The sequence below is a fragment of the Podarcis bocagei genome, assembly GCF_964188305.1.
Source record: "Podarcis bocagei genome assembly, chromosome: 8".
Classification (NCBI taxonomy): Eukaryota; Metazoa; Chordata; class Lepidosauria; order Squamata; family Lacertidae; genus Podarcis; species Podarcis bocagei.
In genome coordinates, this window is record NC_138133.1 from 21,529,317 (window position 1) to 21,546,981 (window position 17,665).

Consider the following 17,665-nt stretch of genomic DNA (forward strand, 5'->3'; position numbering starts at 1 on the left):
TCCCCCATCCTCTGAGGTCAACATGTGAGACCTTGGTTGCACATACCCTACTGTGTGCATAAGAAATTGATGTGCCCCTGACTCCCTCTCGTAGATATCAGGAGGATTTAAAACATTTAAACATGTACCCTTAGATTGTAATGTTTCCATTCAAAATTCAGCAAGTTCCAGTGTTCCAGTGTTCCAGTGAATGAGACTCTGTTCATGGGGTACATCCATTGGATGAAGTGAGGAGGTAATGTTCGAAGATTCCCCCTCCCTGATAACTGCTCTGGTAGGTGAAAGGAACTGCAGAAGGACAAGTCTGTCTCCATCACTACAATTGGTACATTATGTGCGTGTATATATATTCCCATGCTATCCTATGAGGTAGGTGAATGAGAATATGAAGCTATGGAGCCACCAAAATCGAACTTCTCCTAGGCTCATATTAATCCAGAAGAAGGTTTCAACTGTCCCCAAGATCTCCAATCACAAGTAGGAGGTAGTGCTGCTCAGGTTCTGCTTTCAGGCTTCCCATAGACATCTGATCGGTCATTATGAGAACAGGATTCTGGACTAGATAGGCAACTGGCCAGATCCACGAAGGCTCTTATGTTTTTAAATTTCATGGTGACATTTGCCCTCTTCTTTCTTATTGACCACCCTCCCTATTATGCCAATAAAGGCTGAATGGCATGGACTATCCTCCCCCTAGTTTTTTCCATTTATGTCAGTGGAAGCAAATAGCTGTGTCTGCTTCAGGCCTATCATACTCCTCCACTGCCCCAGTCTGGTGTGTGTGTGTGTGTGTGTGTGTGTGTAGGTAATGGAATGGCTTTGATTTGATGATTTAATTTCTATACCACTTAATATATTAAAAATATCTCTAAGCAGTGGACACAAAAGAAGCAACTATAGACATCTTAAACAAAATTATACAAAAAAATACAGTTAGATATAAAAATGTTGCATTAATACAAAGTTACACACACACACACACAATTCTTTTGTCTTCTGACACACCCTCCCTCTCCACCTCTAGGTTCTTACCAATTACTTCCTTCAGAGCATTGATGGTGGAGTGGCAAAGGCAGTTTACATTTCTGCACCCACAAAGGGAAGGCTTGCAAGAGCAAACCTCCTTCTCTGCCAACAGACTTTCTCTCCAAGTTTGGAGAGGGAGATCCGCTCTATCCTATGATCCCAGGCAGCATAGAGTTGCTCTTTAATTTATTTTGGTTCATGTGCATAATTTCAAATCCTAATGTGTGGGGGTTTTTGTTTTGTTTTTTGTTTTTGGAAAAAGACATATTGATGACATAGGCTAAGGCTCCACTTATTTGCACCTTATTGGAATATGCCGTGTCTCCAAAATTCAGCAATTACCAAGATGCTGAGTTGGAGGTGATAGTGATCAGGGGACCACTGAAACTGAGGCTGGCAGTGCTTAGCCCGCTGAACCAAATGCCACAATAATAGGGCCTGTAGAATAGAGCAAGGATCCTGCCAGGCACCTCCCCCTGGGATTTTAGGGAACCACGTGCCTCCCAAAACAGCTCACCAGTCCAATGGTGCCAGTAGCACAATGGGTAGGAGGCCATGGACTGCAGGAGAATTAGCCATCTGCAGGACAGTTGGCCCCCAAAGTGATGGAGCCTAGGAGCTGGGGATTGGAGGCAGAGGCTTAAAAGGCCTTTGTTTCATTTCCAACCTTGTTGCTGGAAGATAAACACTGGGAGCTCTCCATGGTGCTGAAACAACTGACCAGCTGTGCTGCTTCATATTTTTTAGCTGAGTTATAGTTATAAAATAGCCCGAAACTCTCCATATTATCAAAGGGGTAGATAATATGAGATAATTGCTCAGCAAATTCAATTTAGATCTGTCTAAAACCAAATGTCTATACAGTGTCCATACTTGCAATCAGCAAATGCTAAACAAACAACTCTTTAAAATGGGAATTTAATTTGTGGAAGCAACTCATTGTAATAATTTAACCCCATGCAATGAAGCATTAATGGTTCTATTGCACAGAATGAAATTAAAAACACTGCATCATCAAAAGGAAGGGGGGCTTCTAATTGTTATCCGCTGAAAGCCAACTGTTCCTAGCAGATGGGGATTACTTTTCTAAACTCCCAAGTTTTGAATGAGGGAAGAACTGTAGAAAGTTTTGGTGCAAAGTATCCTATAGAGCAGTGATTTGGAAATGGTTCCGGGGAGTCCCCTGAGAGCTTTAGGAGGTGTTCCTTTGTGAGAAAATCAGTAAAGGTAGACAACAATCAAAGATAACTTGTTCACCATTGAAAGAACCTCTGTACCTCTGTAATATACAGCAGTAACTATTTAGCTTCATATATTTAACTTTATGCTTCATACAGTTAGCTTAAGTGTAGCCATATTGGGTTTTGCATATATATATATATATATATATATATATATATATATATATATATATATATATATATATATATGCTTTCGTAGATTTTCACGGGTACAGGAATGCAGGTTTTGGTGTTTTCGGGTATCTTCCCGTGTAAGAGTTGGGGTGTCTAGGCGACGTTTCGACGAGGTCTCACTCGTCATCTTCAGGCTGGTGCTTTCGGCTTCTTGTTACTAGAACAGAGCAGGATCTCAGTGTTTGAGTTCCTATAAATACTGTGGAGGGGGTGTGGTGTATATCTGCCCAGAACATTGGAGGCTATACACCACACCCCCTCCACAGTATTTATAGGAACTCAAACACTGAGATCCTGCTCTGTTCTAGTAACAAGAAGCCGAAAGCACCAGCCTGAAGATGACGAGTGAGACCTCGTCGAAACGTCGCCTAGACACCCCAACTCTTACACGGGAAGATACCCGAAAACACCAAAACCTGCATATATATATATATATATATATATATATATATATATATATATATTAGTGTGAATGTGTATGAGTAACCATTCAGCCGTGGAGCATTGCTGAAAAATACCAACAGTGGCTGAAGATGAACAAATTTGGCATACAGGATAAGGAAATCCATGAGAAGATGGACAATATTTGAGACAGAGAAGGCATAACTCCAAAAGTTGGTGTTTGACTGAAGAGGATAATAACAGCATCCAACTCTTGAACAAGCAGGAACTGCTCTTTTACAGAAGCTTCCTTGTGCAACAGACAATAACCCACCTGGACTTCCCTGACAAAGTAACCAGTAATCAGCAGTCAATGGATTGGGAAAGAATGACTGCATGAATGCATATTTTGAATGAAAGCACTTTTATGAACATCTACACTGATAAAGGTGCATGTTGCTTTCCCCCTCATACAACTACAGAATGGCCATTACACACACACACACACACACACAGAGAGAGAGAGAGAGAGAGAGAGAGAGAGAGAGAGAGGGAGGGAGGGAGGGAGGGAGGCTAGAAGGCTTTGATTTGGTATAAGTCAGTTTCATATATTCACAACTGCCTGACATTCCCAATCACATTCTTCATAACATGCTCCTGGATGAAACAATCGACAGAAGTTATGGAACAATAGATGTTACAGGAATAAAAATTATTCAATACGTCAGCAGATGTCAGAAACTAGAAAGGAATCTTTTTTTGAGTGTGTATCTAAGATGACAACAAGACAGTGGACATGCATAGCTCTTAGTAGTGGTCTTACTATCATTGTCAAAAGAAAAGATTTTGTTTTCTGACATTAATTCTCTTTGATGGTAAGTGCCTAACACCTTTTTATTATTATTTAAGTCTCTTTCTTGCCTTGGTTTCTTGTGAATTGCTAGCACACAACCCTGAGAAGCAATACAATAAAAAGGAAGTCATTGTGATGTATGAACTGCGGGTGACAAATGTTAGCGTGGAAGAGAGTTGATACCTATTGTGTTAAGGCAACTTTGCACAGTATGGGTTGCCTCCAACTAAGTTCTGCTCAGAGCAAACCTATTAAAATTAATGGACCTAAGTTAGCCGTGTTCATTAATTTCAATCTCTTTCTCTGAGCATGTTTAATATTCAATATGATATTGAATATTATTGAACATATTTGAGAGCATAGGTTTGAGGAATATGTGTCTGATTCCTAGCAATGTTTGGTGGTCTGGAGTCAAGTAGACAGTGAGGCAGTCAAATGAGGATGGATACTCTAAGGGTGATAAATAGACTGAGAAGCCAGGGCAGAGTTAGCAGCCTTATAGGACCAGCTAGAGCACTACCATCCTCTTCTGTTACTTGATTCTTACTAACCTGGTACAGTGGTACCTCGGGTTAAGAACTTAATTCGTTCTGGAGGTCAGTTCTTAACCTGAAACTGTTCTTAAGCTGATGCACCACTTTAGCTAATGGGACCTCCTGCTGCCGCTGCGCCACCACGTGTGATTTCTGTTCTCATCCTGACGCAAAGTTCTTAACCTGAGGTACTATTTCTGGGTTTGCGGAGTCTGTAACCTGAACCGTCTGTAACCCGAGGAACCACTGTAATTGCAATATGACCCGCCCAACCAGCTACAGTGTTGGTACAATATAGAGTTTAAGATAGTAGCTTTCTCCTCTATCAAACTGCCATGGGACAGAGTAATGTCCCCAATACCTGCTGCTAGAATTTGCCTATATATAGGTAAAAAATCCCTGGATGGTTAAGTCCAGTCAAAGGCAACTATGTGGTGTGGCGCTCATCTCTCTGGCTGAGGGAGCCGGCATTTGTCTACAGACAGCTTTCCGGGTCATGTGGCCAGCATGACTAAACTGCTTCTGGCACAACGGAACACCGTGACAGAAACCAGAGCGCACAGAAACACAGTTTACCTTCCTGCCACAGCAGTACCTATTTATCTACTTGCACTGGCATGCTTTCAAACTGCTAGGTTGGCAAGAGCTGGGACTGAGCAACAGGAGCTCAATCCGTTGCGGGGATTCAAACCACTGACCTTGCAATCAGTAAGCCCAAGAGGCTCAGTGGTTTAGACCACAGCGCCACCCAGAAAGCTGTCACTGGACAAACACAAGCTCCCTCGGCCTGAAAGCGAGATGAGCACCGCAACCCCATAGTCGCCTTTGATTGGACTTAACCATCCAGGGGTCCTTTACACACACACACACACACACACACACACACACACACACACACACACACACACACTAAAAGAACATGGGGAAGAGCATGCCTAATGTCAGTCTGTGAAGCTACAAGGGCCTGGATCTGAGCTGTATACTTTGCTGCAAGGAAGTACAGCATATAAAAGCAACTAATTAAATGGATCTTGCCTTCGGGATAAGTGACAAGATGACTTGTACCTCCGGAAACCTGGCTGCAGACCAAATGGCTTCTTGCCCTGTGGTACATTTGCTGTAAATTCATGGAATATTATTTACCCTGAGATTATGAATTTTACTTGACGGCACCCATTAATCATGTTCAATTTATTTGATTGGTTTTGTGGATTTCCTCCTTTTCTGCTATTGCTTCCCCACTATGTATCTGAACATAAACAGAGAGAGAGAGGGAAATCTGCTACCATGATTTTTCCTCTCCCCCCCCCTTTTTCAGAATTCAAAAGTATTAATCATTGTACACATATTTATTTATGTTGTTATTAATAATAATATTTTTGTTCCAGTTCCAACTGCACACATGTGAAGCAGCTCTGGCTATGGAGGCATAGTCTTAAGAAGAGTGTAAGTTGCATCCATCAGAATACAGGGAGGTGGGAGCTAGATTTACTGTGGCAATTCTAACCTTGCCTACATGGTTAGACAACAACCCATTTACTTACAGGTAATAGTAAAGCCCATGAATAAGATGGGGTTTACTTCTAGGTAAATGTGGTGTTGTTGTTTCTTTAATGTTGTTTCATTATATATCATATATATATATATATATATATATATATATATATATATATATATATATATATTTGCTTTCGTAGATTTTCACGGGTACAGGAATGCAGGTTTTGGTGTTTTCGGGTATCTTCCCGTGTAAGAGTTGGGGTGTCTAGGCGACGTTTCGACGAGGTCTCACTCGTCATCTTCAGGCTGGTGCTTTCGGCACCAGCCTGAAGATGACGAGTGAGACCTCGTCGAAACGTCGCCTAGACACCCCAACTCTTACACGGGAAGATACCCGAAAACACCAAAACCTGCATATATATATATATATATAGAAAGAGAGAGAGAGAGAGAGAGAGTTTTAACTGTTTTTAACCTACATTCTATGCCCTTTCAAAATGTGTTGGGGGGTATTGGGTTGTTGTTGTTGTTATTTTGATTATGCACTTTGTTGTTTTATATTTTGATTTTATCCTGTGAACCGCCCTGGGACGTGCGGGTATAGGGCGGTATATCAATTCAATAAATAATTATAATAAATTTTATTATTCTTCCCCATGGGGCATATTGAAGCAATTTACAATACTATAAAAGCATGCATAGAATCATTGCATGTATAAAAACAGCTAAAAGATATGCATGTATAGAAAGTATTAAAAACAATTACATTGAAAAAAACAACTTAAAACAACACACACACACACACACACACACTATTGTTTTCAAATCCAATATGGATACCAACTGGGATAAAAGTCTGTCCTTAGGAGGGTTGTCAAAAGAGGAACATCTTGAACAAACATCTAGAGGACCAGGTTGAAGGTGGCTGTCTGATATATAAAAGGAGGAAGTTCCAAAGGATAGATGCCACTACACCGAAGGCCTGTTTCTGACATTGTATGGAGTGGAAATCCTGATAGGACACAGGGGTTAGAACTGATTGACTGAGTGCAAGGGTTGGGATTGCAGCTTTAGCCTTCTCTCTCCCTCCTACCTGAAGCTGATTGGAGCAACTGGAAATGAACATATAAGTGACTGTGAGCTGTACAAAGTAGAGCTAAGAGAATTTAAAAAGTAATTATGAGTTGTGCACTCTCTCTTTGCTAGAAAGAGAAAGGAATTTTCATGTGCTGTTCAGAAAAAAAGAATAAGAAAATATTATCCCCTGCCATCGCTGTTAGGCATTCATTTTCATACGATAGAAGTATAATTTCCATACTGCCAGGAAGAGAATGAGACAGCTGTGGCTATTGCAAGCTCTTCCTCTGATCAGGGGATGCTTAAATCCACCATCCCATTATTCTCTAGATGCCTTGAGACAGCAGGTTGGAGGGTTAAGTGTGTCAATGATAATTTTCCTATCAAAAGAGGGTATGGGAACAGAGAGATGCTTACCTTCCTCTAGTGATCACTAACAAATACTGTCGGCCATTAGCTAGGGATACATACAGTGGCTATCTACATTTGTCATTTTCAGGAGCATAAATTACATATTTTTAGCTGTGGATAAGCATCTTCAAGCATGCAATAGATTTCCAAACTAACTTGCAAAACTGACATGTGAAATAGCATTTTGGGAAACACTGAATTGTGAAAGGGAGATAACCACTTTTGTAGATAAGGCTTGCCAACAAGCAATATTACTTCATGACAAGGTAAAATTAATAATGGTGGGAGGACCCATCTATATTGAAATTGGAAGGACTCTTCAAAAAACAAATTAATACAGATGACTTCTACTCAATGTCCTCAATGTCTGCAACTGAGCTTTCTAAGGAGACCAACGTTAAATGGCGGAGGCCTTTAATGTATGTGGCTATGCATTCTCCTCTGACTATTATACTTACACCAAATGCAGTCCAAACTTTGGCTCTTCTGAATAAATACTAAATGACCAACAACATATATCTCTTGTCTTCCTCTGCGGAGCTTTTCCTCCATTTCAAACGGCTCCTTCGGAGAAGTGGCAGTATGCAATGAAATTCTATTGCTGACACATTATGAGTCGTTAGAACGTTTGTGAACATTTCATGACAATGACATTCTCCTGTAAGAGCCAGAAAGTCAAATACTAGCTGCTTTATAAATTTCAGTCTTGTGCACAATCACCATGGAATAATCGCTATTGGACTCAGTAGGTCTTACCTCTGAGCTGACACACATGCAGGGTTATGCTGTTAGGCATTTATGCCAATGAGCAGCTTTCATTGGGTACATATTCTGTGGTGGCTGGTGCCCATTGGAACTGATAGGGCAGAAGTCAGCAGGGAAGCCAAAAGCAGGAGGAGTCAGAACAAGGACATGTACTTTTTGTTGGGATGCTGCCGGGGAGATGGGCGCATCAGGCAGGCCCCCAGCTGGCTCCAGCCACTGGCCAGCAGCCATGCGAACTCTGGCCTCCCTTGGAACAGCATCAACCAGCGACTTGTAGCTTCAGAAGCCTTCGGAAACTTGAGCATGCTCTATCAGCAGAGTGAATAACTTCTCACAATGGAAGTGGCGGACAGAGACATGTGTAAGCATTATTTACAGGCGTTTATTCAGCATAGTTCAGGAACAAAGGAAAAACATGTCTGCTTCCCTTTGTGTCCAGTAAAACAGCAGTATAGCAAAAGCAATATACAAACGGAAGTTCCCAGCAGACTGTGCTGGAATGTAAACAGGCATGTGACACACAACAGTCATGCCTGTTCCTTTTAAGGCAGAACGGAACTATATCCTAGTACTTTTGCCTCCAACCTTTTCCCCATTGAGTTCTACAAGGGCAAAACTGCAAAGGAGGAGGAAATGGATAACTAGGACTACCATTCAGTCTGGTTGTAGGTAAGAAAGCAGGTGCACTTGAAAAAAATCAACTGTGTTTGGTGGGGCAGTGCCCTATTTGCCATAATAGATCAGCCTTCACTGTGTAAACTAGGCAGGCATTAAAATACATTTACCCTTCATCTAATTTACAAAATAAGGTTTCTTACAGGAAATGTTGAAAAATTAAAGATAATGCACAATAATCTAACATTAGTATCTTCTTCTCTGCATCTAATTTGCAGTCTGATCTTTACTGTCTTCTACCTAATTAATTGTAATTTAGCCTCTCACCCTTTGATTGGCATTGAAACTTGTCTCCATATCTCTCCTAGAACATATTTGCTACCGGGTTTCTTTTATGATCACTTTTACATCTCAGAACATTTTTACTTTAATTGCAGAAGTAGCTGTAATAGACATCTCGTTCTAATATTTACAAAAAGAAAGTAAATGTATCTTTCCAGAGGAAGAGATATAATTAGAATACTTAGAGACAGGAAGACTTCCAAAGCAAAACACACCAAAGACCTTGTAGCATATTGCACAGAGAGAAAAATCCTTGATCAAATAATTTTTTTGAAAAAATAATACCTTTGAATACTCATTACCCATGATCCTCCTGACTTTTGATATGCCATCTCTGTTTCCTTCAGGAGATTAAACAGTGACTGTAGCTGACAAGCAGCTGAGTAAACAAGATCAGCAGGTGTTTGAAGTTTACAAGATCATCTATTTCTGTGTGTAACATTTGCTTAGCAATGCTTTAATAATTATTCCATTATCATACAATGATAGAATGCAGCATCGTGCGTAAATGTTGCTATTGTTAAGGTTGACAGCAACATGAATCTCTGGTGCTGTGGCTTGGGGCTCTGCAAGGGGTTTCAGGTCTGGATTGTTGCATTGCATTTGTTGAAATGGCATAAATATATTTGCTTGCCTAGGTTGTGACACTGGGCCTCATAACAGGTCATAACTGTTGATTTTTTATTGTTGTTGTAGCACACTCCTCAACTCAGCTGAAAGCTGGACCCTAAATAGAAGAGGAGCTGGAAAAAAATGTCTGAAGTATAACCCTTAAAATGGGACAAAACATGCATATCAATCATTGGATTTAACCTACATTTGCCTTACAGGTGAATATGTGAACTGATTCCTTTTGAAAACATAGGGGTAATATTTAGTGATATGGGAATTGTGTCTTGGAATTGAACTCTGTTGAGCTCTCCTGGCACAGGAAGAAGGGAACAGGAATGATGATACATTCTCCCCCTACCACCCCCCTGTGCTCCCTGAAAAACCTCCCTAGAGAGTTGGAAGACACTTCCAAAATTTTGAGAGGTAGTGTGAGAGGGAATGATGGGACAGTTACTTTCCCCCCTTCTTTCATTGTGAAACTTTCATAGTTCTTTCCATAAACGAAATGACCTTTTCCATTCATGAACAACCAACCTGTATCCAACCCGCTGTCTGGAGGGAAAGTGTGGTTGGTAAACAATATGAAAAGCCTTAATAGGGAAGGAAAATTGTGGAGAGGATACTCTGGATAATAAAATCCTATGGGCTTTCACTTTGAAGGTCTCATTTCCTTTTATTATTTCCTCCATAATGGCAGACAATATATATATTTTAAGAGAACTAAAGCAGACACTGCTGTACAGACAGTACTCCTTTCTTTTATATCTGGTCAAACAAGTTTTGTAAGGTGTTGAAGCAATGGAAAGCCCTTTAAAACCTTTTCACCATGGACAATAGGGAGATGAGTGTTCACACCACAATATATTCCAGACATTGAAAGAACAATGGTCTTTCTCCTGGGACACCCACACATGCTTTTAGTCTTAAACATGGGGGTTCCCATGGATTTTAAATTAAGGTGGTATGCTTGACTGTGCTTCTCCACATCTAGCTCTTTTGATAGAACTTCCTGATAAGTCCATGGAAGAATGTTTGGCCATAGTTTTAAGGCTGGGAGCGATCTAAAATAGTTCAATGTAGTGGAAACAAATCCAAGTGTCATCTCTTTCAGAACTGGTAATAATGAAAGACAACTTAAAATCTTAGATAATGGTAAAGGAAATGAATACGTCTTGTTATGAAGAGGGCCATGAGAAAGAGAGAAGGGAAGGAAGATGCAATAGTAAAAAGGGAACTGGGAAGCAAGCACAGTTGGGCTTTATTTGGGATTGGGGTGAAAATTAATCAGTCACTTTTATATCAAATTTACAAATTACAAATGAAGTTTATAACAAATTATAAAGTACAAATTATACTGAATATTCAATTGAACAACATATTATTTTTCTAAAAAAGGTAATTATTTTTTCAAGGCCCCTTATCTATAGCTGTATCAGCACTGGGGAACCTCTTTCAGTCTGAGGACCATATTCCCTGATGGTCAAATTTATGGAAGCGGCATATCAGTGGCAGGTACGACCAGAGGCAACAAAATGGATAAAGCAACTTTTGTGGCTTTGTGCAGTAGGCTACAATCAAGCCATGCAAAATCCAGGTGTTTCTTTTCATCTAGGCAAGTGAGAGGCATTATCATATTTCAAGGACAGCAAGGCCAACGAAAGAAAGACACACCCACAACACAATGAGGGTTGAAGCCAAGCCAGTGAGGGATGGAGTGTGCGAAGGATTATGGTTTGCTGACAGGCCTGAGGCCTGAATTTGGCCTGCTGCTGATCTACACCATCTCTGGTAATTCTTCATTTCGCCAAAGTTTAAAAATCCAAGATGCTTTAAAGAAAAGAATGAGAAGAATGCTGCAGACACTGACTCTAGGATAAGTGTCTATAATATGCTTCCTTCTATGCATTTATTCACTGAATATATTTTCAGTGAACAAATACCATCTATTATCCTTGGAGGGGAAGTGGAAGACTCCTTTCATTGTGCAACACAGAGAGGTAATGATAGTTCACCCTGACACTCGAGCAGGGGACAATGGTGCTTCACTGATAGGTCAGCCACAGAAGCCTGACAGCGCCTCCGAGCCCTGTCACTTCAGATGACAGTCCCTCGCTTGCTCAGCCTTATAGCAAGATGATCACGGAGGATGAATGTACTTAATGGTTTCTCTTCATTCTCTCAGAACAAACACTGACCAAACCGGCTAAGTTGCCAGGCAAGCAGTTTGGAGGTAATGGACAGGATAGGTGCTGCTGACAAGACTTTTTCAGTTTGTTTTGAAACTCGCACATTAACAGAAAGCACTTTGGGGAGGGTAGGTGCGTGCGCGCACACACACACATACACACACACACACGTTGAACATCAGTGATTTTGGAGGTCAGATATGAATCATGAGCTTATTCAGCTGTGCCATCTTGAGTAAAATATTGGGGGGAGGCAGGTAAGCATAATTCATCACATGATGTGGTGTACACACACCATTTGAATGGCTATGCCTATCAACCTTGGGGGCCTGGGCCCCTCAAATATTTTATTGGGGGGGGGGCAAGACCCCTTGGCCCCTAGGAGCTGGCTCCTATGAGCCTACTGAATTCCCAATGATGTAAATAGAATAGAACAACAGGTCACAAATACCCTCTCTTTTTAGTAGTGATGTCTACTACAAAATAAAAAGAAAAAAAATCTGTGACACACGGAAGAAAGACATTAACATAAGGAGATGTGCAACACGCACTATCAGCCGTGCCTGATTTGGCTGGAGCAGGAGCTGCTCTGCAGCCTCCTTAAAGTATGCATAGTTGAGGTTGTGCCTGGCCCTGCTCTAAGCTGGAATCAGTGTACTGCCAGCTTGTGTTTATCAGGCTACATCTTGAGATGCTGAGAGAGGCCTTCCTGATTACTTTCCTGAGCCTCAAGGACTCTGGATGTGTAACCCATGCAATTCCTTTTCTAACCTGCAGGTCTCCAAATACTAAGAGGTAAGCCTGGAGAATCTTATTTCACCATAATATTGTCTCAGAGTACTCACCAGTGTGACTTTCCTTTTTTTAAAATAAATATTTATTAGGATTTTACAAATTATAACAGACATATCGATACACACAAACACAAACAAAAATAAAGTAAAAAAGAAGAACAAGTATAATTTCAAAACCTTATTTTCTTAAAACTTGTTTCACCGACCTCCTCATACCTCCCCTTTCTGCATTCCCATTTCAAAAATTTAGTTCAGCAAATCCTCACCCTTAATTTTATCTAATTCTCATCCTTACTTTTCTTTCAGCTTAATCTTTACAGCTGTACTCCATTTGATTTTAAAAACCACATCATTCTAAGACTCATAAATTTTACAGTATTTCTTAAGATAGTTCTTAAATTTCTTCCAATCTTCTTCCGCCGTCTCTTTTCCCTGGTCTCGGATTCTGCCAGTCATTTCTGCTAGTCCCATGTAGTCTATCACCTTCATCTGCCATTCTTCCAAGGTGGGTAGATCTTGTGTCTTCCAATACTTTGCGATGAGTATTCTTGCTGCTGTTGTAGCACCAGTGTGACTTTCCGTAGTCTGGTTGCTCTGCCTGAGACAATGTTTTCCTTTGGCAGTGGTCTCAGCTAGCCATTTAGTGAGCACAGCCTGGATGACATAACTGCACTGGCGACCTAGAAGGGAAGAAGCCATTGCATTTTCCATTTTCTCATAATAATGATGTTCAAGTCGCTCCAATCAAACATGCAAAAGCCTAAACCTCAGCTCACTTTTTCCTTCTCAGAGAAAATGGAGGTTTGGAGTTAAGTTCTTAGGGAGGTATGCACAATGGCCATGAAAATGAACTGCTCAGTGACAAGATCACTTGGAAGCTGTTCAATGGATATGTGGGCTGTCTCTCACACATGCATATCTCATTTGTGCTGTACCCTCACAGTATTTCCAAGAATGACCATGCAACCACATGCCATATCATTCCAGGGAAAGCTGTCATGATATGGCCCTTTGCACAAAAAGATCAGTGCTGCAAGAGTTCATGAAGATAGGTTTAAAAAAATAAAAAGCACTGAAGAACACATGGCTATCTTGTACACTTCTCAGAACATGTCTTGAAATCTTCTGCTCCCTGTGAAGGAGGCAGAAAAAAGAATGCCTCTTTCATGGAGAGTGAAGATGTTCATAAAAAATAGGGAATGGAAGTTGCTACTACACTAATATTGCAGTACTGGGTATTCCCAGAGAGCTAGGAACCTATGGCCACCCAGATCCTGTTGGACTCCAATTCTCATCAGACCCAACCAGCATGGCCACTCGTCAGGGATGATAGGAGTTGTAATCCAAGAACATTTGGAAGGCCACAATGATTTACTGGGTTTATGATGATTTACTGGAACCCACAATTCACAAACCATGAAAAAACTGGATTGCTAGGTATATTTTATAATATAGATGTTATATAGCATGGGATGGATATTCTGGGCTTTCTAGAAAACAGCTGTAATGCATCAACACAGCCTAGCTTTAGGCTCTTCTCCTCTGAGTCCATTTGGTTTGGAATAATGCTTTATTGCACTTCAAATATAAGCAATGTGCTTTCTCTAAAGGTTTCCTATTTTCAGTGATGTTTGATAAATGTAGCATATTTCACCAATGGCTGTACCACCAAGTCTAGCAAGCAAGGAATCTAATCTCACTGAAAGCAGAAAAAAACCCTTTTATAGTCTTATTAAACCTTCCAGGATCTGCAAAAGGCCATTATATTACTTGGAAAGTTGCAATGCATTGACATGGCCTAATTTTATTTATCTTCACAGTGAAACCTTAAATTGCATAGGGGTAAAAATAAGAGCCCATATTGGCCTGCTGAATACTTCAAATTACTTACATTTCCCAAGTATCAACCAACACTTGCTGCTTCTTTTCCTTCCTCTAGTCAATTTGCAACCTTCGTCATGAAATATCCAGTCTCCTCTACCATTTCTCTGCTGTGACAGCACTGAAAAGTGTGCAAGGGGGGTAACTAGCTAGGGAAATCCTTGACACGCACGTCAACTGGTGCAATAGAGTCCCACTTGTCAACTCTATGGGAAAAGATGAATTGATTGCATAGAGTGAATGGACAGGGAAGGTCAGAAAAAAGACCCAGAAAAAACTAGAGCTTTGTCCTCTGAGAGCAAGAGAGGTGACTGCTCTGCAGATCTTTATGGACATAAATCTATGACAGACCAATTGTAACAGCTTTCAGAGGCAGGCCAAGCCTTAAAGCTTATGGGACCCCAATATATCAAGAGCTGGAGGAAGAAAAAACAAGGGAAACCCTAACATATTAATGTATTTATTTATAGTATTTCTAACCTGCCCTTCAACAAGTTTTCCCAGGGCAGGAATGCGTCAATAAAACAATATCATACACTCCAATATTTCTCTGATGAAAATAGGGATGTCCAGTGCCATTTTTTCTAGAAAAAAAGAGGTGCCGGAACTCCTCAGGAGTTGTTCTCTTAGAATGGTAATGTTGCCTATCTGAGAGGTGCCAAAACTGAGTTTCAGTGAGTTCTGGCTTTTTTAAAAAAGCCCTGGGAAAGTCCTATTCCACACCCTCCAACATTTCTCTGATGCAAATAGGGTGTCCTAACGAAAAGTGGGACATTCCGGTATCAAATCAGAAACTGGGATGACTTCTGTAAATCTGGGATTGTCCCTGGAAAATAGGGACACTTGGAGGGTCTGCAATATTTTATGCACACATACATATAGGCCATGGACTCCTCTAATAAAAGCCTACATCCCTGATCTGTGACTGTCAGTTCAGGCCAATTCACCATGTGTGCTGCCCTAAGGGCCACCCACTGCACCCCAGATCCATCCCTGAAGCAATTTGAGAGATGGAGCAAAGAGCTTTAAAGGGGTGTTGCTGCTTCCTTGCTTACCGGGGAAACCCTTGAGTTCAGAGAACCACTCATAAAGGAGCAGTGGCCAGAACCAGACAGGATCAAATCCTCCCACTTATTTGTTGTGGGAGGATCCAATCCTGCACAGTACTGCTGCATTGAGAATAGGTTCCCTGCATGCAGGGGAAGCCACCCAAGAAGAAGCAGAACCCAGCAACATGCAGGATCAGATCCTTTCACTATAGAGCTTTGCCATGGGTTTTGACATCTCTCAGTTGGCACCATTTCCGCCAGTTCAGCCAGGAAGGCTGCTGGGCCTTAGACTGGGCAGTACACCAGCAGTACGGATATTCTGTCTTTGGCCCCAAACTGGAAGCAAACCCTCAAATTCAGGGCAAGAATGGTCTGGTCTTGTGGTGGAACTTGCATGGATGACAACAACAACCCTTCCCTTCTGGTCTGTGATGTTGCTGCACCCAAAGCAACTAAACTGGGTGAGTGTTGGCCTGCCTAGCTCACCTGCCCAGGCTTTGGCAATACAAACAGTACATATTATAGGATGGATGTAGAAGTCAAAGGGGCCAGAGGGCCTAAACTGCTCATCTATTGGGTGCCACGCCCATAGTTTTTCACCTTGAAATGTCATTTACAGCTAAATTTGACCCCATACTATTAATTTCACCCCAAATGGACACAAACATTTTAAAAATAAGAGTTTTCTCATGCTCCTGTAGAACTTTAGTTGTTTAAAAATGTTTCTATCTTCAAATTTGTGAAGGAGGGGCACAAGAATTATACACACGCACTTTCCGTGCTGTATCCTCAAGGATATGCAAGCAGCCTGGAGCTCACCCCGAAAATCAAACCCTTTGAGCATTCCTACTGAACACTCAAAAGCCTTGAAGGTTTATTTGTTTATTTATTGAGCATTTGAAAAGAATACTCAAAGGACCCGATGGATGTTCACCTCCCACAAGCCTATCCTCATTGCCCAAAGGGGGGAAAAGAAAGAAAGTTAGCATGTAGGGATCATCTTTCAATTTCAGTTTCCCATTCCCCCCCCCCATCTTAAATTCAGTCTGACACATTTCTGCATCCATTTGTTACTTTTTAAAAAGTCGTAAAGAAAATGTATCATAGTTTCAATAATTAATAAATAAATATTGCTCCAATTTGTGCAGCTTTCCCCTATACGTTTTGCCTAACAGAGTGCATTTTTTCAAACAATCGCTCCTACTAGAATGCATTTTTGCATATTAATTCCAGCAATCTTTGTGTCTGTAGGTGCACGTTCCCTTAATATACACAAAATTGGGAGAAGGGTACCTCTCAAATGATTTCTGAATGGGGCCCTAGAGCAGGCATAGGCAAACTCCAGCCCTTCAGATGTTTGGGACTACAATTCCCATCATCTCTGACCACTGGTCCTGTTAGCTAGGGATGATGGGGGTTGTAGTCCCAAACATCTGGAGGGCCGGAGTTTGCCTATGCCTGCCCTAGAAACTCTGAGTAGTGCAGAGTTTTTCATCACTGTACCCAAAGTGCAACCATGTATCTGGGAAGCAGGACAGTGACTGTTAAAGTCTGTCATGCTCTGCCCCCATCCATTCTAACAGCAATGGTCTGTGTTTTCATCCATGGTCTTAAGGACCACAAATTCCCCATCAGATGTTGCACAAGGAGGATAGAAGCACACTTTCCACGGGAATGGGGAGCTTGTGACTCTCCAGAGGTTGTTAGACTACATCACCTATCCTTTCCAAGCACCCACAAGAGTGGCTGATGCTGATGGGAGATATAATTCAACATGTGGGGGGCTGCAAACTTCCACATCCTGGGCTTAATCTCTTCCAGCAGCTTACAGTACAATACAACAGATGTTGTGGCAGTGAAGACATGATATATCATTGATCCATTCATACTGTCCACTCAGTGACAGCCAATTCAGCCCCGTCCCACCAAGTGAAGTCAACCTGGACCAACCCAGAACCACTAGTCACAAATGAGTTGTGTGGTGGGGCCAATGTTTGTTTAGGGGTTGTTGTTTTTACAAATGCTAATTAAACATATGACCAGGAGGAGGATAGGGAAGGAGCCAGATGGGCGGGGTATAAATAATAAATTATGATGATGATGATGCATCTCCCTCTGTACACACTCCCAACTGAAAGTAAGGGGAGTCAATCATTCAAGGTGCTCCTTCACAAGCAGAGAAGGCGCTTGTGGAGGAGCATCCTGCACTCCACAGGGTTGATGCC